Consider the following 25,358-nt stretch of genomic DNA (forward strand, 5'->3'; position numbering starts at 1 on the left):
CACTGGATTAGCTTTCCTAAATAGTTTGTAATTATATGTAAAATTCATTTGAGTACAAAAGTCTTTTAGTGTCAAAATTTGTGCATCATGGTCTGAAAGTCAGTCCACCCTTTTATTAACAGAATGCCCATCTAGTAATGAAGAATGAATAAAAGTATTGTCATGGCTGTGCTGCTGTTCCCCTGCACACTGGTTGGAAAAAACACTGTATGCATCAGATCATATGAATTTATGAGGTCTATCAACATCCTTTTTCTTGCACAGTCATATACAAATTAATATTGAAGTCACCACATATAAATAATTTTTATTACTTCATATAAAGTGAACCAAGAACACTCTCTAGCTTGAGAAGAAATGTCCTGAAGTCAGAATTAGGGGTCTTATAAACAACAACAATTAGAAGTTTAGTTTCACTAAACTCAACTGCCCTGCACAAGATTCAAATAACTGTACAGTGCTGTGCTGTGATACATCTACAGATACAAGTGGAATAATGTTTTCTTTACACACATGGCCACTCCCCCACTCCACAAAGAACTCCTTGAAAATCAGCAAGCTAATCTGTATCCTGATAAAGGAAGACTGAATTGTCAAATTATTTAAGTGGTACTCCAATAAACCAATAAAGTCAGAGTCAACATCTATAAGCAGTTCACTAACTTCATCTCGAATACCTCTTATATTTTGATGAAATATGCAAATTTCTTCTCTTCTTGGATACTTGACCACCTCTGAAGGTGATTCCTTTGCTAGAGGGACTTCCTTTAAGCAGGTATACCTAACAGCTGACTTCAATCTAGAAAAGGTGCATTTCTAACACCAACTACTATGGGAATTTTTCCATGAGTATTCCAACAGCCACACACTACACTGTTGCCTATAAGCTTTGCCAGCCTCCTCTTCCCATACCTACAGAGGTGCAGGCCATGTCTACTGAAATCTGATCTGCTGATAGACTAAACTGGTACCACTGCAATGTGACCCATGGATTCCACCATTAATGCCTTTTCCAGCCCCATATTGACACACCTCACATCAGCATTAAGACAAGGCTAATCATGATGCTGAAACAGTTGCACGAAGTGCTCATTAGTGCCACCAGTTTGAGTAGTTATTTTGATCAGGTCACCACCTACATCATATTCCCCATCCCTATCAAGACTATTCCCTGCTCCACCCACAGTCACTACTTGATCCTTTTTCGTAAAATTCTTACGTAACTCTCCTATGCTGTCAGTCACCTGAGCCCAAAATTGAAGGTAGCAAAGCAAAAGCAGAAACACTGAACTTGGTTTTTAAATAGTCTTTTACCAATTAAAATGAAATGGTATTGTCCCAATTTAATAATTACACCACTGAAAAGATATGTGGTATAGATATTACTTTCAGTGGTGTTGGGAAACAGGTGAAAACTCTAAAATTGGACAAGACTTCAGGGTCCAATGGAATCAGTAACAGATTCTACACTGAATTTATGACTCACTTAGTTTCTCTTTTAGTGATAATCTATCATAGAAACCTTGAACAAAAATCATGCCCAGTAGTTGGAAGAAAGCACAGTATATGGCTGAGTCTGTCTGTCACTCTAGGAATGTATGGCAGAAAGGCCATACCTGACACTTCTTCTTTCAATGTGTCACTTTGCCAAGCCTTTGGTTCTGTGACACTTCTTATGCAACTGGTGGAGTACCCTTTGCTCCTTGGAAGACTTTCCCTCTGTCTGATGTGCTATGGCTCATATTTCTGTCTTGAGTGTGTTACGAATATATTAATCATACCTCTTTTCTGCCTCAGGTGATGATTTGACAGTCTGTGCAGGTATTGATCCATGTGTGTCAGTTTTTGATACATGTTTTGTCCCAGGTTTTCACCATCCCCTGCAATCAGCTCATCTATAAAGGGTAGCCGTTGGTGCTTCTATACCTCCATGGGAAACTTTATGTTGGCAGTGAATCTGTTCAGATGTCTTAGGAAGTCACCAAGGTTATCCTAACCATGGCTCCACACAATGAAGGTATTGTTAACATATTTGCATCATATCTTATGTTTACAAAGTTCAAAGTCCAAAACCTGTGCTTCAAAATGTTTTGTGAAGAACTTGGCCACCACTGGACTAAGTGGACTACTCATGGCATCATCTTCCAGCTGAAAACTGTTCATAGGAACTGCCATTCCACATGAAATAGCTCATGGTGAGATAAGCATGAAAGATCCTGGTGATGCCTTGCAAGAAAATTGAACTGATATACTCCTGAGAATCACTGATTGGCACTCTGATAAACAAAGAAATGACATCAAAGCTGAGCAGGATGTTGTCTGGTCAAAATTTTAGTTTCTTCAACTTCTCAATGAAATGTCCTGTGTTCTTTACATATTTGTTGGTCTTTACCAAATGCAGCTGAAGCAGAGAGGCCTAGTATTTTACCAGTTTATACACTGGTGAGCCAGGAGCACATACAACTGATCTTCATGGAACATTATCCTTATAGATCTCTGGTAATCCAGATAGCCGAGATGGTAGGGCTTCTGTGTTGCATAGATTCCTCTTTATGTCTGCCATTAGAGAATCCACCTTGAATAACTAATATGTATTCCATGTGATTCACTGCAGGGAAGGAGGAGGAGGAGGAGGAGGCAATTAGTGTTTAACATTCTATTGACAATGAGGTCATTAGAGATGGAGCACGAGGTCGGATTCGGGAAAGATGGAGAGGGGAATCAGCCATGCCCTTTCAAAGGAACTATCCTGTCATTTGCCTGAAACAATTTAAAGAAATCAGGCAAAAAATTAAATCAGGATAGCCGGATGCAGGTTTGAACCACAGTCCTCCCAAATGCGAGTCGTGTGTGCTAACCAACTCGAGTGGTATGATCTGCTACAAAAGATCCATGCTTAGTTTTCAGTGGATGTAACAGGTCCTGAATAAAATTTCTGCTCATAATTTTCAGTCATCATTATGTAGTCACATTTCTCTTGTCTTATCAGTGTTATGTCTCTTGATACTGGAGTAACTTCTTGAAGATCTTAAAAGATGTTGATGTAGACTAGAAGAAAAGGAGACACAAAAAGAATCTACACAAGATAAGGTAATGTAAGGATTATTGATGGGAAACAGATGAGGCATATATTGGAAGAAATGTTGGACAAGGGTGTTATTTGTCAATGACAGCTTTCAACATTTATACCAAAATCGTAACAGCCCAAGCATTACAAAATGAATTGCGTATAATAGTAGGATGGGAGAAGGTAAAGTCTTAAGTAGGTGGACGATCAAATGAACAAGCAGTGTTGGTTAAACCACAGCAAAACTACAATTTATGATGGAGACAATCATACAAGTGGGAAAACAGTATGAAATGAAGATAAATACAGCAAAGACCAAAGTAATGAGACTGCTTAACAAGCAATGTCTTTACATGATTAAGATGTTTGGTCACAGATAATGAAAGCTGTGTTGAGGAAGTAAGAAGCAGAAGGCATAAAGGTAAAAGAGATAGCAAAAAGGTGGAAGGTTATTGACAGCAAAAACAATTCTAATAGAATTAAAAAAGAGATTTGGCAAATGTTTCCTCTGGAGTGTACTACTATATGTCAGAAAATAGTGGACAGTCAAAATGAAAGACAAAGAGTACTTCAATAATTTTTAAATGTGTAGTGGACAAAAATGCTAAAAGGGAAATTCAGGGAAAGAATGATGACTGAAGAAGTGCTTGTAAGAGTACTACACAAAAGAAAACTACTTGAAATAATAAGAATTAGGGAAACATCTCAGCTGTGCCACACAATATGCTGTGAAGTAACTGTCTGCAACAGAGACACTGAAGGGAAGAAAACAGTATGGGAAGGAGTGACAAAAGTAAGGAGACCTGAAATGCTGGAACCTGAGAGGAGGAGCTGGTCAATAACTAAGGTGCCAATTCAGGAACTAACAGCTCAAAAAGGTAGGACAATTGTTTCTACCTTTGTAAGTCTACCAGCAGAACTCAATATTTTTCCTTGTGATGCTAAGCTTACACTAGCCATCCTCTCACTCTGTGATTGTTGGTACGTATTTACCTTCAGCAGACAGAATACTGAGTCCTGCCACTAAACACATATGCAATTATATACACTCTGTATGGGCGTTTGTCTCTCATCTGATGAAGGATTTTGCCTGAAAGCTGAAATTTTTCAGGAGTCTACTTTTAAATGTGTCTGTCCACCACTCAATGCCTCCTAATGTGGTGAGTAGCAGTTTTCCCTAGTTCATACTGTTATATTTACATTGTATTATTTGATGCTTTATAAAAAGGGTGAGGGGGTAGGTGCCCTTTTATTCCACTGTGTTCTTTAAATATTTAGGAAATCTTGTGTAGTGGATTTTAAAAACTACTTCACATTGTAACAACAAACTGAAATCAGGTGTCATCATAATTTTAGTTTGAATGTGAACTATGTTTTGTGTTAATGGTATTGTGTAGAAGAAGGTTCTAAAATTTGCATCCAGCTGTTCAGGACTTCTTTTTTTGTTTAACTTAAATCTGCTCACATATATATGATAGTAATGCTTACATGAAGGGTGTAAAAAAGTTTTATTAATCACTGAGTAGTATACTTATAGAAACATACATGCTTGCTTCACAGATGTGCTCAGCTGGTACAGTCTGAATTTTCAATTCTTCAAATTTATCTTGACAGAAATGCCTCAACTGTATGTTTCTGATGGGCCTAACAGCCTTCTTCTACAGTTTTAGCAACCTGTGTATGTTTACTTTTGTTGCACTGTCACATATAAATACCAAAGTAATAAAATTTTTTTATGATAAAATAGCACAATCTTTAGTAATCAGTCATTTGTGCAAGTCAGCTTCCCTCAGGTTTTAAGTAGGCAGAGGTAAAACCACTACACAAAAAGGGATCAAGGCAATATGGAAAATTACACACCCTATCTCTACCCTCCCAGAATTAGACCCAAGTATTTGAAAATATAGCTGCAGATCAGATAACAAATTTTATCACAAAATCTGACATTACAATTACATATTAATACCTTCAGCTGGTGATGGGCATTGATATATATCAATGGGGACAGGTGAAAATGTGTGCCCCGACCAGGACTAGAACCTGGGATCTCCTGCTTACATGGCAAATGCTCTATCCATCTGAGCCACCGAGGGCACAGAGGATAGTGCAACTGCAGGGACTATCTCACATACGCCTCCTGTGAGACCCACATTCTCCCTTATATGTCCACACATTACATTCATGGTGTCCCTACCCAACACGCACATTACTCGTGAAAGACAATCTTACCAAGTCCCGCAAGACTTTGAGTAATATGTGTGCATCTGCACAGAAGAGGAAGGTAATGGATGGTATTGCCAGAACTATTTAGATGGATATGATGTCTGTTCTTTTGGACATATCCATATCCATATCCACATGCATCAGACATGCCTGAAAGAACAGACACCATATCCATATAAACATGACATTATCCTCCAAAACCAAAATGGGTTCCAAAAACAAAAAAGCATCTAGAATGCAATTAATGAATTCAATGAAAAAAAAAAAAAGAATCAGCACATCACTGGACAAAAACTATAAAACGGCAGGTATCCTCTGCAACTTTCCAAAGGCATTCAGTTCAGTGAATCACTCCATTCTGCTTTATAAATTAGACAGATATGGCATCAGACAAAATACTCTGCAGCCGCTTTGGTCTTATCTGACAAAAAAGAAAGAAGTGGCAATCATAACACCTAATACCTTAATTATGCATCTCAGTGGGATGCAATTTCACAAGAAATCTCTGAAGACTCAGACTTAAGCCCAGTCTTGTTTCTCTTTTACGTTATGGGAACAGGATATGAATAGCAGTATACAGACTAAACTGTCCTCACTAATATCTGCACATACATATATTTCGACAGTTATCATACATGTGCACACAGTTCAAGGTATAAGAACAGACTGAATTAACATGGAGCCCCCTCCCCTCCCCCCTCCCCCAGATTGAACAACGGATGGTGGGGTGTAGGTGTGGCAAGCCCGGATGCTAATTGAGCCATCTGGCAAGATGAATTGTCATCAGGTCGCACTCATGAGAGAGGGTGAGGCAATGCGCAACACCGACATTTAACTGGTCATTGGGTGGTGGGGCCGCGGTGTCTCCACAGTTGATGAGGTAGCAGCACGGGTGGAGGGTAGTGTGTCTGAGAAACCCGCAAAAGGTGACAGGGCGGCGTCGGGTGAACAAAACAGCGTGGTGGCCCGAGGAGAAACATTATCAGACTCCACGGGGGGAGAGAAACTGGTGGGAGAGTCATTAGGAGAATCAGACTGAGCCAGCAAGGGGATGTCGGGGTCCACGAATGCAGGTTTGTCAGTGTAACGAAACAGTTTGTGGATTGTCAATGACGATGATGCTGAAAGTTGTATCGCCCCACCAGAGGACTTTAAATGGGTTGAGATAAGGTGGTTGCAGAGGCTGTCAGACCAAATCATCTCTCAGCATTACATGGGAGCAAGTGTTGAGAGCAGTTGGCATGTAAGTGTCCAGCGGGGAGTGGCTGATAGGTGGGTGCAGGCATGCATGTTTGAAGGGAAGTCTTCAGGTACTTGAGGCTGAATGAGTTCCCCTGGTAGGGAGGGGTACCCCCTGAAAACGAATTGTGAGATTGTTCCCCGTAAGTCAGGCTTAAAAGTTGAACAGAGGCCGAGCAGTACCCATGGGAGTGCTTTGGACCAGAGGCAGTTGTGGCACTTGAGCACCATTTTTAGAGTGCAGTGCTACTGTTCCACTAAGCCATTGCTTTTTTGGTGGTAGGCTGTGGTGTGAATTTTCTTTATGCCGTAGACATTACCTAAAATGATGAACAGGGAAGACTCAAACTGGTGAACCTGGTTGGTGGTGATGGTGGTTGGAGAACCAAACCCAGCAGTCTGTGAGGAGATAAAACCCTTGGCCATGATCTTGGCAGTGATGTTAGGTAAGGGGGCTGCCTCTGCCCAGAGGGACGTGCAGTCAATTGTGGATAGAGTGTATCTGTAGCTCTCCGACAGTGGAAGAGGACCGATAAGATTAATATGTACATGACGAAATCGTGCTGGAGGGATGTCGCACTTGACCAGTGGTGGAATGGTGTGACGACCAATTTTGTTGCATTGGCAGTGGATGCAGCTATGTGCCCAGGTCTGACAGTCCTGTCTTGTATTTGTCCAAATGAAACGCTCGGACACGAGCCATGTAGTGGCGTGAATGCCAGGGTGAGCGAGGTTATGCAGAGTGTTGAAGGCCTGCCAGTGCAGGAGGGTGGGGGTAATGGGCATAAGGTGCTGATAGACGAGTCACACCACACCTCATCCTCAACACCAGGGAATTTAGCTTTAGTAAACACAAGGGATGTTTGAGGGTCCATGAGGAGAGCTTGAGATTCCTCGTAGGAGGCTTGTATGGCAGCCAGGTTGGATAAGTCAATGATGCGCGAAATAGTATTGATCTAAAAAAAAAAAAATCTGTGGCGATGTTGTCCATGCCTTTGATGTAGATAACATCAGTTGTGAATTGGGAGACTAGATCAAAGTGACGGAAATGGCAAGGACGCGGGTCCTCGGAGCGGTTGCAGAAAGTGTCTGCGAGAGGTTTGTGATCCTTGACGATGAAGAATGAGCGACCCTCCACGTCAGGGCGAAACTGTTTGATGACCTCATAGATCACAAGTAGTTCTCTATCGAAAGTGGAGTCTTTCTTCTGAGCTGTTGAGACTTTTTAGAGAAGAAATGAAGAGGGGAAACCGTGTCTGCCTTGTGTTGCTGTAGTACCACTCCCACTGCAATGTCACTGGGATCCGTAGTGATGAACAACTCGGCCGAGAGGTCAGGTTGGGTGGGTGTCACGGCATGAGCTAAGGAACTCTTTAATGCATTGAAAGCCTCAAGCATAAGTGCAGTCCAGCAAACGGGTTTTGAGCCCTGAAATCTGTTTACCCGGCAGTGAGTCTGTCAGTGGGGCCTGCACGGTGGCGGCAGAAGGCAGGTGATGACAGTAGTAATTTATTGTGCCCAGGAAATGCCGGAGTTCTTTGTAAGTAGCTGGGGGTGGCAGTAAGTGATGGCGTGCATGCAAGATTTGGGAGGCTGTATTCCATGGGTGGAGACGGTGTAACCCAAGAAAGTGACGGAAGGCTGATGCAACTGGAATTTTTCTTTGTTGTCCTTGACGCCATTGAACTTCAAGGTCTGAAGGACCATGGATAAATGATTTTCATGTTCCTCAGCTAACTTGCTGAAAATGAGTATGTCATCCAGATATGCAAAGCAAAACTCAAACTGTTGTAAGATGGAGTCAATTAAATGCTGCCACATTTGCACCGCATCTTTTAGGCCGAATTGCATGAAGTTTTATTGTAACAAACCTAGCAGTGTGATAATAGCTATTTTAGAGATGTCATCTGGCGCTACAGGAATCTGGTGGTAAGCATGTTTACAGTCAGTAACACTGAAGATTGTAGCACCTGATAATATGTGAGTGAAATCATTTATGTTGGGCATGGTAATTGTCCATGGCAGTACAAGTATTGAAACGTCTGTACTCACCACAGATTTGGAAACAACCATCATGTTTGAGGACGAGATGGATCAGTGAAGATCAGTTGCTGGCTGATAGTTGCAGGATACCTGCCTCCAAAAGTTCGTTAATTTGCTGCAGGGCTGCGTGCAATTTAATAGAGTTGAGGCATCTAGCCTTGTGACTAATAGGAGGGCTGGTAGTGGTAAGTATCTTGTGTGCTGTTCAGTCAGTGATGGAAGAAACTGAGATCTGCACATGAGACTGATCAATATCCTGACACAAGGTTTTTGGATGGGTAGGGTGCGACAAGACGTAGCCGTTAGCGTGAGTGGGAAAAGGTAGAACGGAAGTCACATGTCTAGTACGTGAGCATGGTGTGCACTTGTTTGGAGAGGGCAGCTGTGTGCACAGTGCAGAGCAGGTCAGAATGTGCAGCAACTGTCTGCTGTCAACCTTGCACTTGGTACCCAGTGCGGGTGAGAGAGGCATTGGCATTTCACGTGGAACAGCGATGGCTGCCGAGTCACGTGACTGGCACGGGAGAGAAGGTGAATGTTTATCAACATGCAGGGTGGATGCCTGCGTGATGGGCATGGTCGTATCATGCATGTGACTGCTATTAGAAGCACTGTCTGACACATATGGCAGTGAACGTGGTGAGCACATCGGGGATGCGAAGTCTGCCTGACACGAATTGTCACGCACAGTTAATGTTTTTGGACTAACCTGATGAGTGTCCAAGTTGGTGTCTGCTGGAGAAACACAATTAGGTGGCGGGAATGTGGACTGCAGTTTCAACAGTGAGGTACGAGCCATGACGAGCTTGTTGTAAGTGTGTGGTATTCATTATTCCAACTCGTCATTTTCAGTGGAGTTGCGCCGCCGAGTTGTATTCTGACAGTAGGTTAGTGATGCAGGTCGCAATGTTGCCCGCAAGGGTGGAGCACTTGCATACCAACTGATATGTCTCAAGAGAAACAGACTGTGGGACATAAGTGCTGGAGCAAAGTATCTGAGCGTTAGTGGGACGGTGTAGCACTGAGCTCTGAACTACGTTCGGAGAGAGTTTGTAACGGGACAGAAAATCCATACTGAGAATTGGTTCATTGATGTTGGTGATGTAGAAAGTCCACAGAAAACACAGGGAAGGAGACAGGTGCACTGTAACTTTGACAGAGCCTGAGTTTTGTATTATTGATGCGTTGACAGCTTGTAGCAGTGACTTCATCAGTGAAAAGAAAGGGGCAGCCATCGATGTAGGTATGGTAGACATGGCAGCACCAGTGTCGACTAAGAAAGTGAGCCGTGATTAAATGTCAGTCATGTACAAATGATTGCTTGGCTGGGCAGATGAGTGAATGGAGTGCAATGTAAGAGGAAGCCTGTGAGGTTCCCCACAGCACTTGGCATCTTTTAGGTCTTGCCAACTAGCGGTGAGTGGTCAGCTGGTTGGTGTTGTTGTAGCAATGAATACAGTTGGTCTGCAATGTGGAGACAAGAGCTGATTGACTCAAAGGAGTGTGGTAGAAGGTGGATCTGTAGCTTGGTAGGCAATTTGGCAGACCAGTCCGCCCACAGAGTGATGTCCGGCATGGTATACTCACTCACAAGCAACCGAAGGCAGTGCCAGAGTTGTGATGGAGTTCAGTCCCCCAGGTGTTCCTCATATAAGATTTTGATGATTATTTCTTGTGGTGAACAGGTGAGTCGTTCCATGATCATTTTCTTTGCGAACTCATACTTCCGTGGAGATGGTGGTGAGAGGAGTAGATCGCAAATTAAGTCTGAGTGATCATGGAGGTGCATGACGAGACAAATGAATTTAGAGTTGTCATCGGACATGTGATGCAACTCGAAAAGATGCTCAACAAGCACAAACCATGATACAGGGTTGTCTTCATATAAAAGTGGCAGTTTTGGGAGACGACCTGGGGAAGGGGACAAAGGCAGCTTTGGTGCCCCTTGGAAAATTGGCTGCTTCGTGGCAGGTCGGCACAGTAGGCGTGGGTGTGTTACTGGCAAGAACATCCATAGCAATGGCGGGTCACATTGTCCTTGATGTGTCACGAAAACACAACGCCGCTGGCACGGCTGGTACCATGGGAACAAGTGGTTACGTGATACGTGTAGGGATCCCATAAACTGGGCCGTAGGTTACAGGTACTAATTTGAATTTGCTCCCCTCGAAAATAACGCAGAAGGCTGGCGCGGCAGACACAGGCAAAGCTGTGGGAGAGGGGAGCAACTGAGTGGTCAGAACGGGGGCCCCCTACGAGGGGGGGGGGGGGGCAGTGGAGGGCAAGGGAGGTGTGTTGGTAACTTGCATGACAAAAGTGTGAGTCCTCCACGCATGTTCAAAACATGCCCTGTGGGGTCTGGTGGGGTCTGACTATAAATTACTGGTGGAAGTTGCAGAAGATCACTGTGGTGTGGTAAAACACCCCTGGAAGGCGAAATGCTGAAATATGTACTCGAACCCACGTGGTCGAAAATTTGAGCAACAGGTATCATGAGTGAGCAAGGAGAATTTTGCGCACAAAAATGTCCATTATTAGTCTGCAAATGAGGCATAACCGGAACAGGTCACGGCTGATAGTGGCCTGGTGTGTTTTGCGCAAATAGCAGTGTTGCACACAGCATGACAGTAACTGTTGTTGCAGTCTGTTGAGAGTCAAAGTACATGTGCAAATGTAGATTACTTTGAACATTATATGATCGATTGGTAGGTACACAGTTCTGAATATTATGTTGGTGAGCACAGTCTGGCAACACGAAACCCGAGTTTGAGTTAACAGCGTAGGACTTGACCGTTGTAGAACAACAGAGTTTGAGGTTAATGTGGTTGGAGATCATAGATCACTATGGAGTAATGGAGAGCCAGTGATTGGCGAAGGATTGAAGGGGCCCGACGGTCATAGTTGGGCTTCCAAATCATCGAACAAAGTGTTGGGTGAGGTGGCCATGGTGCCGTGCACATAACCTGTTGCTTTACAACACCCGGTGCAGAAGTCGCAGAAGATGTAGAAACTTTGGGGTCACCTGTATGGGAACAGGATATGAATAGTGGTTTACAGAATAAACTGTCCCCACTAATATCTGCACATACACATATTTCGACAATTATCATATACGTGCACACAGTACAAGATAAAAGAACAGACTTAATTAACATGGCGGCTCGGATAAACGACCTGAGTCCCAAAGATTAATGTTGTCTATGGTCAATATGACCTATCGATGCCACGACATAAATGGTTTACCTCTCAATACCAATGCTCAACCAATCATGTATACCAATGACACTTTGGTACTTATTGAAAACAAAAATATGAGGAATTCCTGATGGCTTAATAAACACATCAAACAACCTAGAGGCATGGTGTGATGAAGCAAGCTGAGATAATTTTAATTCTCCTCTTGTTTTGTCATCTGCCTCTTTAAAATTCATTTTTTTTTTTCATTTTGAATTAATTACCTTTAACATATGTTAGTATAATCTGCATTTTCATAAAAGAGAAAGATTTGTCTTAGTTTTAAAGAATATAAAAACAGATCTAATTTTATGCTCAGTTTTATGTATGTAACTCATTTTCTAATTTATTTAGACTATTACTAGTTAGTATCTTTCATTATAGGGCAAAATCAGTGATTGATTCGTAAATTAAATTATATTGTTGACTTAAAAACAAATGTAAATTCTGCACTAAGTATAAACATTTGGAAGAACAACTAATAGTAATTTTAATGGATCTATTTGGATCTATTCGAAAACATGTTACCAAAGCCAGCCCTTAATTAATTCAAAAGTAATTAACAGTTTTGTGAAAAGTATTGTTTGTGTAACTATATACGTTAATTTCATAATTTAAACAAATAATTTGGTTTAACCCTTGTAGTAGAAAAAACTGTTAAAAAGAGGCAATTTTTCAATGTATTCAGTTAAATTAATGAGTTAAGGTTTAATTGTAATTTCTGTAAATTAAACGTCAAATAGTGTGTAGTTTCAGCACCTATTATTTCGAGGATACATAAGGGCCCTGATTTTTGGTCACATGACAGTCAGTCCATGACCAAGTTTTAGATGAGGAATGTGTGTTGCTTAGGATGACAACAATGCATCATCTTAATGGTGAAATAAGTGTTACACAATTAGGCCATGTGTAAAAATAATGACAGTGTCTGCTCTATATGTACCTTTCTATTCTTCAAGGACTGTGTGCTTTGTGGTTATGTTATTACTGATTGTAGATGTTCAATAGTAAACTATTGTAGCAGTATGTGGAGGTTTTCCTGCTAATTATTAATGAGGCTTATGGAAAGTTTAAACAATAGTGCACTAGCCATACACATATAACTGTGTGTTATTGGGGGTTTGTGCAAAGTGTAAGTAAAATACAGTGAAATGCAACTGTGCATCTGTTGGCTACATCATTTACAGTAAACAGTAGTTGCACATCCAACCCCTAATTTTTCAGCCAGTGTAGCAACGCAGTACATTGACACTGAGGACAATAAAAGAAGAACATTAAAGAGGTGGAACTGCTACATGTGGTGCCCTTGCAGGTGAGGAATATTGTACATAGCCACAATAAGCAAGGACTCACGAACTTTGAAAAGTGAAATGAAGAGGGGTTTACAGTGTAGTGATGATACAGCCAATCAGCGCTGGGGTTTCATGGTGACAGTAGGTCAGCAGCCAATCAGTGAGCAGGTTCTATGGAAGCAGCCATTGAGTACAGGAGCAGTCAGTCAGCACACAGGTGGATACATCTGACTGGAGGTAAACAAGACACCTCACCGAGAGAATTACAACTTGCAGCAGACACCGAACCGAGATGACAACCACAGCATTAGCAACAGCACCAGCAGAGGAAGAGTGAATGAGAATAAGGTAATTTCATAGCAAAAGCTGTTTTGTATTAAGTGATACATAATGAGTGACTTTAACAAACAAGACAGTGTGATGGAGAACAGCTGTAGAGGTTAATTTGTTAAATGAACAGAAGGACATAAGTAGTTATAAATCAAATATGACTGTAACTTTGAAGGATGGGGACAAAAGTCCTACAGTAAAGAGTGAAATGGACAAAAACAATACTGAAGTGGGTAAGGTCATTAAAGGTTAAGGAGGAAGAATCTAGCAGCAAGAATCTGCAGGGGAAAAAGTTTATGTCATAGGGAGAAGTGTAAAGCGATGTTAAGGTATATTATGAATAACATAGCTGTGAAAGAAGACATGAAAAGTAATATGAATAGGGTGGGAAAAGCCATGAATAGGGTGGAAAAAGCCATGAATAGTGTGGAAAAAGCCATGAATAGGGTGGAAAATAATATAAAGGAAGTAATACGTAATACTAGTGAGAAATTAACATCGAGTTGTAAATGTGTAGAAGAGAGGGAGAAATTTTGTGATGATAATAGCAGGAAGGTGGAGGTTTTCAAGAAACAATGTGTTGAAAGTACAGTTAAACTTGACAACCAAATCAATCACATTAGAAATTATTCAGAAACTGAGGTAGAATCCAAGTGTGCAGGAAAAACTGGTAAAAGTAAATGGAAATATAGATTCAAAATTGACTGAAATAGATAAAAAACTGGAAGAGGTACCAAATATAAAGCATAGCATAGGCAAAAGTGTTTCTGATTCTGACTGTAGTTGTAATGATGATAGCAATGATGTATCCAGTAGTGATGAGAATGGGGTATTTGAATCTGTAATTGATAATGATGGCCACATGTTAAGTAAAGAAAAGATTAATAAGGATTTTTTGTATGAAGATCACCTGGTAAGTAAAAAGGAAGCGTATCAACCTGTAATAACAGCAAGTGTACAATGTGTATATGTTATGTGTTTACTAGACAGTGGTAATGATTTGAGTGGCATGTCCCAAGTATTTTTTGAACCTATTAAGAACACAGAAGGTATAGTAATGATTCATGTTTCCAGAATAAAAGTTATTGGTGTTACTGGTAAGCTATCAAAGAGTATGAAACAAGAGAAACTATTAACTTTGGAATTGGCAGGACAGTTGTTGAAGTACAATTTGTTGGTGATTCAAAATCTCAGCAATGATGTAATATTAGGGACTAATTTCTTGTGCTATTAGCAAGTAGGGGTTCAACATTCTGTGTTGGATTTATTATGTGGCAATAATGCTTACCCCAGCTGTCTGTCTCATTTTTCATGTTTCTGAGGCAGTCAAACTCTTCTACTATCCTATATGCAGTTAATAAGTGAATCACAGACATTCTATCTTCGACTTTCACATAATTTTGTACAGTAGGATTTTTTAATATATAAATATGTGTGTGTATGTGTGTATGTGTGTGTGTGTGTGTGTGTGTGTGTGTGTGTGTGTGTGTGTGTGTGTTAATATAATGTTGTGTTAGTGATAAGTAATGCAGTCATAAGAGGAAGGAAGAAAATAAAGTGTTTCCATGATTAAAGAATTTCTTTCAAACAAATGGAAGGAAAGCAGAAAACAAAAGGTGTCAGCATATGTGGAGGATAATTAACATCTGAAATAATCAGTTCATTGGTGCAGCAGCAGAGGCAATATGCAGTAAAAATCATCTTGAATACTACATCTTAATATTAAATGTGGTATAGAAGAAGTGTTTCTGTTCAGTGCAATCAGTATATTGAGATAACTATCTACGCATAGAGGTGTTGTCATGGTATAGCTGTTTCTAACATTAAGGAATTATAACTTGAAAGATAGTTGCCTGGAGTAATGTGTGTGAAAAGAATAATCAAGGTTTGTATATATATTGCCCTTCAGGGCAGAAAATGAAGCAAATTGATGGAATACAGTGAAATAATAGTTTTTCTAAGTAATAATTTTGACTGATCAGTAAGGAGGGTTAAGTTTGCCTTAGCATAAGGATTTGTTACTGTGGAGTGTTTTTCTGTAGAATCAATTTTGAATTAGATAAGCAGAGCTGGTGTTTATTTACTAGATAATGAAACAATAATGATATAATAAAACAAAGAATAATGTTAGGGTATTAATGGTTGGGAGCCTCTCTGTGCAATAGGGATATTTTTTTGAGAATGCACTCCACTAGTTAACTAAGTAAGAAAGGTAAGCAAAATAATGGAGCTGACAGACATGATTGAGTAATGAAAAAGATAACTGTATACAAACAAATGTGGTGTAACTGTATTAATTATCTATTTGTGAACCAGGTAACATTAGGTGCTGTTTATATTGGGCAATTCACGACACAGCAGCTGGCTGGAGTGAGAGATTAACAAAATGAGGTATAAATAATATAATGCTGCATCATTGGACCTACATGTTATCTGAAAACTTCTATTTGTGCTCTGAAGAATTATGAGCATAAAGTGCGAACACTGGAACAAAGAACAATAATTTTGCTGGTTAACTGATAACTGTGGTGCTAGGCTGATGTGGATATTATGTCAGGTCACCCATTTGGTAACATTTTGTGATTTTGTAAGGATTTAATTTTATGATTGTATAAGAATAGTGCTCAGAGTTGAGTAGAGAAGTGGAGCAGTGATTTTGTACAACTTCTGTCCCTGTAATTTTGATTTGAGTAGTAACTAAGTTATGTAGTAACTAAGTTCTTTCATAAAGTAATAATTAGTAAATCTATACTGCTGCACATCTTGAGTTTTTGCTATTTTGCAAATGGAAAAGAAGCCCAGATCTTTCACGTTTAGACAGTTTCAGACAGTTATGACTTAGAGTACGGTGTTGGTAGTGTAATGTGCACTTGATTTTAAATTGTTACTAGTCCACACCTTTCATATTATAGTCAATTTTATTGTTAATTGTTGTAACGTTATGAGAACTATGTATTTATTTTCTATCATTTGCCCTTAGGGTTAAACATTTTCTTAGACTGAAGTTAGGAGAAAAAGGAAGTGTACTAAAGTGGGATGTTTTTTCTGGCTTTTTCATGTACTGTGGCAGAGGAGAACGACCTCCAAGGGAACTGATCGCAGTGTATTTCCCAACTAACTGCCTCTTGGACCTATTGAAGGCATGGAGAGATAAGTCAGAAAGTGTGTTAAAGCTCACTGAAAAAGTGAAAGTGCTTGTGAAAAATACTGAACATTGAGCAAATGAAGAGCAATGCACAGAGTAATTTAATTTTTTTCCCCAACCCATGAGGATTTATTTTGTTTAACAAGATAGGACTTGTACAAAGTGGTATATGTTTTAAAATGGAATCCTTATTTAACCCAAAAATTTTGATGAAGATGCATAAATTTTGTTGAAAGTATAACTTGTAGATATTTTGTGATCTGTATGTAAATATTTTGTATGGGAATTTTCGTATGGCCAGTTAGTGTAAGTATAAATTTGAAAAAAGGAAAAGAAAAAGTACTGTAGTTTTTGATAAGATTTCATATGTAATATTTTTGTGTGTGTACATTGCTAAATCCAATTTCTGGCATCACTTGTGGTCACTGAATTGTCCAGTTAGCTATTAACAATATCTCTCTTGTCAATCCACTAAGGGGGTGATGTGACAATTCCCCTCTCATTTTGTCATCATCCTTCCTAAAATTCATTTTTTCATTTTGAATTAATTATCATTACCAAACATTAGTATAAGAGAAATATTGGTCCTTAGTTTTAAAGAATATAACACCAGATCTAATTTTGTGCTCACTTTTATATATGTAATTGATTTTCTAATTTATTTTGACTATTACTAGTTAGTATCTTTCACTATAGGTCGAAATCTGTAATAGTTTCATAACTTAAATTCTATTGTTGACATATAAACAAATTTAAACGCTGCACTAACAATAAACATCTGGAGGAACAACTAACAGTTATTTTAAAGGACCTATTTGGATCTATTTGAAAACATGTTAGCAAAGCCAGTCCTTAATCAATTCCAAAGTAATTTACAGTTTTGCCAAAAGTATTGTTTGCATCACTACATATGTTAATTTTATGATTTAAGCAAATAATTCGGCTTAACCCTTGCAGTAGAAGAAACTGTTAAGAAGATGCAATTTTTTGATGTATTCAGTTAATTTAATGAGTTAAGTTTTAATTGTAATTTCTGTAAATTAAACTTTGAACAATGTGTAGTTTCAACACCAAAATGGAGAGAAGTACAGGTCTGTGGATGCATTCATGGAAAGAAAGATGTTTAATGCTGGAGTGAGAACAGGGAAGGGAATAGGTGGGCAAACGGCAGTGACTAACAAAGGTACAGGAGAGGTACAGAAACATAGGATATATGGCAGGGATAGTTTCCACCTGTACAATTCAGAGAGCTGGTGTAGGTAGAAAAGATCCTGATGGCAGAGTCTGTGAAGCAGTCATTAAAACCAAGAATATTGTGTTGGGCAGCATACTCAGGAACTGGATGGTCCAGCTGTTTTTTGGCCATAGTTCATTGGTGGCCATTCATGGTAACAGATTGAAGGATAATATAATGAAAGAACAAACACATGTATTTGCATGAAGTTTCAATTTATGTTTTCCATGTCTGTATGACAAATACCATCCCACAATGTACGATGTCGAGTGCACATTTGAAGAGTAATTGTACACTACTATTGTGGTCTGGCACATTGTAACTTACTATATTACTGATTGTGAATAGCATCATTCGCATAAATATTTATCAAGATATGACTTGGGCTTCCCTAGCCTGTCCATTGTCCTTGAAAAATTAATTAAAAATACAAATAATCAATGACATGTGAAATTCATGAAAACTTCATGAAAATGGTCATGGTTTTTATTTTTCATTGTATTACCTCTCAAATATCATATAAATCAAATAATGTGACCAGTGATGAAAAAAATACAGACTGGAAAATAAGCAGAAGCAGGGCTTGAACTATCATTTTGTCTATGCCCTGCTTGCTAACCGCAAATGCTAACCACTTGACCACAATGACATCTTGTCATCAGTACCTTTAGGTAGGTATATCACAGCCACATAACAGGTTCATGAAACTTCTCTTGCAATTTTTTTGTAATTACCAGAGCAGTACGTCTTACTACTTACACGTTATGTTGTTTTAATGGCTCACAAAAGGTGTGCAAAGCATGAACTAAATCCATGATCCCAACATCGTGGCCTTCCCTTGTAAGTCTTTTGCTGATTTACTGATGACTAAAAATATGTGGATTTTTAAAATTTTCCCGGAGAACAGAAAAATCTAAGAAATTTTCACCTGTAGATGACTGGATTTGGAGAGGATATGGAGGCCAACAGGAACGGGAAACAACTCTTGGATTTCTGTGCCAGTATGGGCTTAGCAATCACAAACTCCTTTTTTAAACATAAGAACATTCACCGGTATACTTGGGAAGGCAGGGGAATCCAGATCTGTCATTGACTATATAATAACAGATCAGGAATTCAGGAAGGCTGTGAGGAACACACGTGTATTCAGGGGATTCTTTGATGACACTGATCATTATTTAATCTGCAGTGAAATTGGGATTGTGAGGCCGAAAGTGCAGGAGGTCAGGTCCATATGTAAGAGGATAAGAGTGGAGAAACTTCAGGATAAGGAAATCAGGCACAAGTACATAACAGTGATCTCAGAACGGTACCAGTTAGTTGAATGTAGTCAATTACAGTCATTGGAAAAGAATGGACAAGGTACAGGGACACAGCACTAGAAGTTGCTAAAGAATGTCTTGGAACAGTAGTGTGTAAAGGTAGGATGAAGCAAACAGCTTGGTGGAATGACACAGTCAAGGCAGCCTGTAAAAGGAAAAAGAAGGCATATCAAAAATGGCTACATACTAGAACTCAGGTAGACAGAGAAAGTTATGTTGAAGAAAGAAACAAAGCCAAACAGATAATTGCAGCATCCAAGAAGAAATCTTGGGAAGACTTTGGAAACAGGTTGGAGACTATGGGCCAAGCTGCTGGAAAACCATTTTGGAGTGTAATTAGCAGTCTTCAAAAGGGAGGTAAGAAGGAAATGACAAGTATTTTGGACGGGTCAGGAAAACTGCTGGTGAAACCTGTGGATGCCTTGGGCAGATGGAGGGAATATTTTGAAGAGTTGCTCAATGTAGATGAAAATTTGATCAGTAATGTTTCAGATTTTGAGGTAGAATGGGATAGGAATGATGACAGAAATAGGATCACATTTGAGGAAATGGAGAAAATGGTCAATAGATTGCAGTGCAATAAAGCAGCTGGGGTGGATGAAATTAAGTCGGAACTCGTCAAATACAGTGGAATGTCAGGTCTTAAATGGCTACACAGGATAATTGAAATGGCCTGGGAGTTGGGACAGGTTCCATCAGACTGGACGAAAGCACTAATGACACCAATCCTTAAACATGGAAACAGAAAAGATTGTAACAACTACAGAGGTATCTCTTTAATCAGCATTGTGGGTAAAATCTTCTAAGGTATTGTTGAAAGGAAAGTGTGAGTATTAGTTGAGGATCAATTGGATGAAAATCAGTGTGGGTTTAGGCCTCATAGAGGTTGTCAGGACCAGATCTTTAGCTTACGGCAAATAATGGAGAAGTGTTATGAGTGGAACAGGGAACTGTATTTATGCTTTATAGATCTAGAAAAGGCATATGACCGGGTTCCTAGGAGGAAGTTATTGTCTGTTCTACGAGATTATGGAATAGGAGGCAAACTTTTGCAAGCAATTAAAGGTCTTTACATGGATAGTCAGGCACCAGTTAGAGTTGACAGTAAATTGAGTTCATGGTTCAGAGTAGTTTCAGGGGTAAGACAAGGCTGCAACCTGTCTCCACTGTTGTTCATATTATTTATGGATCATATGTTGAAAACAATAGACTGGCTGGGTGAGATTAAGATATGTGAACACAAAATAAGCAGTCTTGCATATGCGGATGACTTAGTTGTGATGGCAGATTCGATTGAAAGTTTGCAAAGTAATATTTCAGAGCTAGATCAGAAATGTAAGGACTATGGTATGAAGATTAGCATCTCCAAAACGAAAGTAATGTCAGTGGGAAAGAAATATAAACAGTTGAGTGCCAAATAGGAGGAACAAAGTTAGAACAGGTGGACAGTTTCAAGTACTTAGGATGCATATTCTCACAGGATGGCAACATAGTGAAATAACTGGAAGCGAGATGTAACAAAGCTAATACAGTGAGCGCTCAGCTATGATCTACTATCTTCTGCAAGAAGGAAGTCAGTACCAAGACTAAGTTATCTGTGCACCGTTCAATCTTTCGACCAACTTTGTTGTATGGGAGCGAAAGCTGGGTGGATTCAGGTTACCTTATCAATAAGGTTGAGGTTACAGATATGAAAGTAGCTAGGATGATTGCAGGTATTAGTAGATGAGAACAATGGCAGGAGGGTGTCCACAATGAGGAAATCAAAGAAAAACTGGGAATGAACTCTATAGATGTAGCAGTCAGGGCGAACAGGCTTAGATGGTGAGGTCATGTTACATGCATGGGAGAAGCAAGTTTACCCAAGTGACTCATGGGTTCAGCAGTAGAGGGTAGGAGGAGTCGGGGCAGACCAAGAAGAAGGTACCTGGATTCGGTTAAGAATGATTTTGAAGTAATAGGTTTAACATCAGAAGAGGCACCAATGTTAGCACTGAATAGGGGATCATGGAGGAATTTTATAGGGGGGGGGGCTATGCTCCAGACTGAACACTGAAAGGCATAATCAGTCTTAAATGATGATGATAAATGATGATGATGATGATGATGGTGATGATGACTGGCAGCTGCTCAATTGAAACATCATGGTTTGTAGTTACGGGCAACTAGCAGCAAGCTGGAAACATCTTTGAATACTAGAGACATGTTATCAGAGTATATCCACAGCTTTTGGCATGACATTTATGTAAACAATATAAAGTATGTCTTAATCTTGCAGTACTCACTATTTAACCTCCTCTACAGTTGAATACTCATTTTCCAATATATTGCAAATGCTACATTTTACACCTGCACACCACTGCATATTTTCATTAAATGATTGCAAAATATTTATTGCTTTCCACTTAACACCATAATAGTGCAATTTCATTAATAGCAGTATGTGACATTTATGATCAATAACCTTGGGAAGATGCGGGAATCAATAACAGATGTATCCCTGATCTTCAATTTGATTATTGTTCATGGTTACAAAGTCTCTATTTATACAGTGTCTGTATAGGGGATCATGGAGGAATTTTATAGGGGGGGGGGGGGGGGGCTATGCTCCAGACTGAACACTGAAAGGCATAATCAGTCTTAAACGATAATGATAAATGATGATGATGGTGATGATGACTGGCAGCTGCAAGCACATGTGAAGGAACAGACCTTGTCACTGATGTTTACTGCTGTGGTAAAGATTATGAAAAATGTTAGGATTCAGATTCAAGTCCAAGTCTGATACAAATTTTCATCTGTTGCAAACAGCTGATGTCAATGTATAGTTGCAACATGTGAATCTAATCCATAAACCATTGGTTGTACATTTTGGGATTCTGCAGGGCACACAGATGCTGGAGAAGCTGAAATGGCAGACACTTGAAGGTAGATACAATTTCTTCTGATAAACTAACAATATTATGAAAAGGATGGTTGCTACTCACCATGTAGTGGAGATGCTGAGTTGCAGATGGGCAATACAAAGACACTGTCACAAATAAAGCTTTCAACCAGTAAAGTCATCATCATATGACACACACATGCACATGCACATGCTCATGCACACACACACACACACACACACACACATACACACACACACACACACAAACACGTGCGCGCAAACGCAACTCATACACACGGCTGCAGTCTCATGTAACTGAAACCACACTGCGAACAGCAGCACCAGTGCATGATGGAGTGGCAACTGGGTGAGGGTAAGGAGGAGGCTGGGGCAGGGATAAGGAGGGATAAATGGGTAGGGGTAGTGGACAGTGAAGTGCTGGAGGTTAGACAGTGGGCAGGGGAGAGGTGGGGAGTGGGGCAGTAGCAGTAAAGGAGAAAAGTAAAAACAGGGTGCGATGGTGGAATGAGGGCTGTGTAGTGCTGGAATGGGAACAGGGAAGGAGCTGGATGGATGTGGACAGGGACTCACAAAGGTTGAGGCAAGGAGGATAACGGGGATGTAGGGTGCATTGCAGGGAAAGCTCCCACCAACACAATTTGGAAAAGCTGGTTTTGGTGGGAGCAATCCATATGGCACAAGCTGTGAAGCAGTAATTGAAATCAAAGATGTCATGTTTGGCAGTGTGCTCAGCAACAGGGTGGTCTACTTGTTTCTAGGCCACAGTTTGTCAGTGGCCACTCATGCGGACAGGCAGATTGTTGGTTGTCATACTCACATAGAATGCAGCACAGTGGTTGTAGGTTAGCTTGTAGGTCACATGACTGTTTCCACAGGTACCCCTGCCTTTGATGGGATGTTTGTGACAGGAGTGAAGTAGTTTGTGGTGGGAGGATGTATGGGACAGGTCTTGCAGCTAGGTCTATTACAGGGGTATGAGTGATGAGGTAAGGTGTTGTGTAGGGATGGACAAGTATGTTTTGTAGGTTTGGTGGACAGCAGAATACTATTGTGGGAGAGGTGTGAAAGCTAGTGGGTAGGAAATTTCTAATTTGAAGGCACTATGAGAGGTGGTCGAAACACTGGCGGAGAATATAATTCAATTGCTTCAGTCCTGGGTGGTACTGAGTTACAAGGGTAATTTTCCTCTGTGGTTAGACAGTGGGACTTTGGGAGGTGGTGGGAGACTGGAAATATAAGGCATGGTTCAAAATGGTTCAAATGGCTCGGAGCACTATGGGACTCAACTGCTGAGGTCATTAGTCCCCTAGAACTTAGAACTAGTTAAACCTAACTAACCTAAGAACATCACAAACATCCATGCCCGAGGCAGGATTCGAACCTGCGACCGTAGCGGTCTTGCGGTTCCAGACTGCAGCGCCTTTAATCGCACGGCCACTTCGGCCAGCTATAAGGCATGGGAGAATTGTTTATGTACAAGGGTGGGAGGATAATTATGGTCTGTGAAGGCTTCAGTGAGATCCTTGATGCATTTCAAGAGTGACTACTAATCACTGCAGATGCAATGACCACAGGTGGCTGGGCTGTATGGAAGGGACTTTTTGGTATGGAATGGGTGGCAGTTGTCGGAGTGGAGGTACTTCTGGCAGTTAATAGATTTTATATGGACAGAGGGACTGATGTAGCCATTTTGAGGTGTAGGTCAACATCTAGGAAGATGGCTTGTAGGGTCGAGTAGCAGCAGGTGAAGGAAATGTGGGAGAAGTTGTTGAGGTTCTGGAGGAGTGTGGATAGGGTGTCCTCACCCTCAGTCCAGATCGCCTCATGGGACATCCAGTGTTATCTAGTAGGTTATTTACATACATATTGTGAAAAGTAATGGTCCTATAACAGTCCCCTGGAGCACAAGCAAAGATACTTTTGTATCTGAAGACTTCTTTCTGTTCAGAATAACATGTTGTGTTCTGTTTGCTTTCCACTCCAATCACAAGGCATCTACCCGCATGCCTGTATCTACTGATTTCTGTGTCTCATGGACAAACAGAGGGAGCTGGGTTTCAAACAAATAATGTTTTTGGAACCATGTTGGTTTTTACAGAGGAGATTTTTCAGTCTCCAGAAATGTCATAACATGTGAGCATAAAACATGTTCCAAAATTCTACAACTGACCAGCATCAGTGTGTGTCTGTTTCATGACCCTTCTTGAAAATGGGAATGACCTGCATTGTTTTCCAATCAGCGGGAACACTTCACTCTTCCAAAGACCTAGGGTGCACTGCTGCTAAAAGAGGGGCAAGTTCCTTCACATACTCTATGTAGAATCATACTGGTATCCCGTCAGGTAGGGTGGTCTTCCCTCTGTTGATCAACTCCTGCTGCTTTGCCATCCCATAGTCACTTATTTCAATAGCAGCTATTCTGTCATTTGTGTAATGATTTAAATTAGGCGTTACAATGTGATCTTGCTCTGTGAAACAGTTTTGGAAAGAGATGTTTAGTGTTTTGCCCTTTTCTGTGTGATCCTCTGTTTCAGTGCCGTTATGGTCACAGAGTGAACATATGGCTTTGATATGTTTACTGATTTAACATAAGACTCAAACTTACGATTTTCTGTCAAGCTGGTAGACAAATTTTACTTCCAAACTCTTTGAAGCCTTAACACATGACTCTCTCCATATGCTAATTTTGGCTTCATTTGGATTTTCTTTGTCTGTGAGGCTTTGGATGCATTTAAAATTGCAGTGAAGCTCTTTTTGTTTTCATAGCAGTTTCCTAATGCAGCTGTTGAACCACAGCAATGCTCTTTAATGTTGCCCATTGATACTCAATATTGTTAGTATAGGAGATGAAATCTCTTTACTAACCAGTCAGGTAATCTGGAATCTGTTTCTTGTCACTTTTCATAAGCAGAAAGATCTTCCTGCCATTCTTTGTATTGCTATTTACAGCTGTTCAGTGATGCTCCAATGGCCTTTTGAGCACTGATTCCATGTTCTGCACTAAATGATTCAAATACTTTGGGTGTGTTTGTCACTAGAAGGTCTAAGATGTTATCTCGAAGAGTTTTTACTCTGATTAACTCCTCAAGGTAATTTTTGGATGAAGTACTTAGGCAGTCAACATCTGTTTAGCATGTTTCCTATCTTGCTAATCGTTGCTCCACCATATAGAAGGAATGCAGCTGGCCTGACCTCTTCAACCAATTCGTGAGGCATCTTTTGTTAATGGCACCTGAAAGATTTTGCAATTTCTTCCTTCCTGTAACCATTTTCCGGGAGCATACACTTCAAATTCTGAAATTCAGACTCTAGTTGGTCATT

At 40.2% G+C, this 25,358-nt stretch overlaps 1 protein-coding gene across 1 annotated transcript in view; it reads right to left on the minus strand.

Annotated features, from left to right (window-relative positions):
- Window positions 1-25,358, minus strand: part of LOC124616645 (trehalase-like) — a 319,925-nt gene that overhangs the window by 57,756 nt on the left and 236,811 nt on the right. The gene's annotated exons all lie outside the window — the stretch shown is intronic.

Source organism: Schistocerca americana, chromosome 5, assembly GCF_021461395.2.
Source record: "Schistocerca americana isolate TAMUIC-IGC-003095 chromosome 5, iqSchAmer2.1, whole genome shotgun sequence".
NCBI lineage: Eukaryota > Metazoa > Arthropoda > Insecta > Orthoptera > Acrididae > Schistocerca > Schistocerca americana.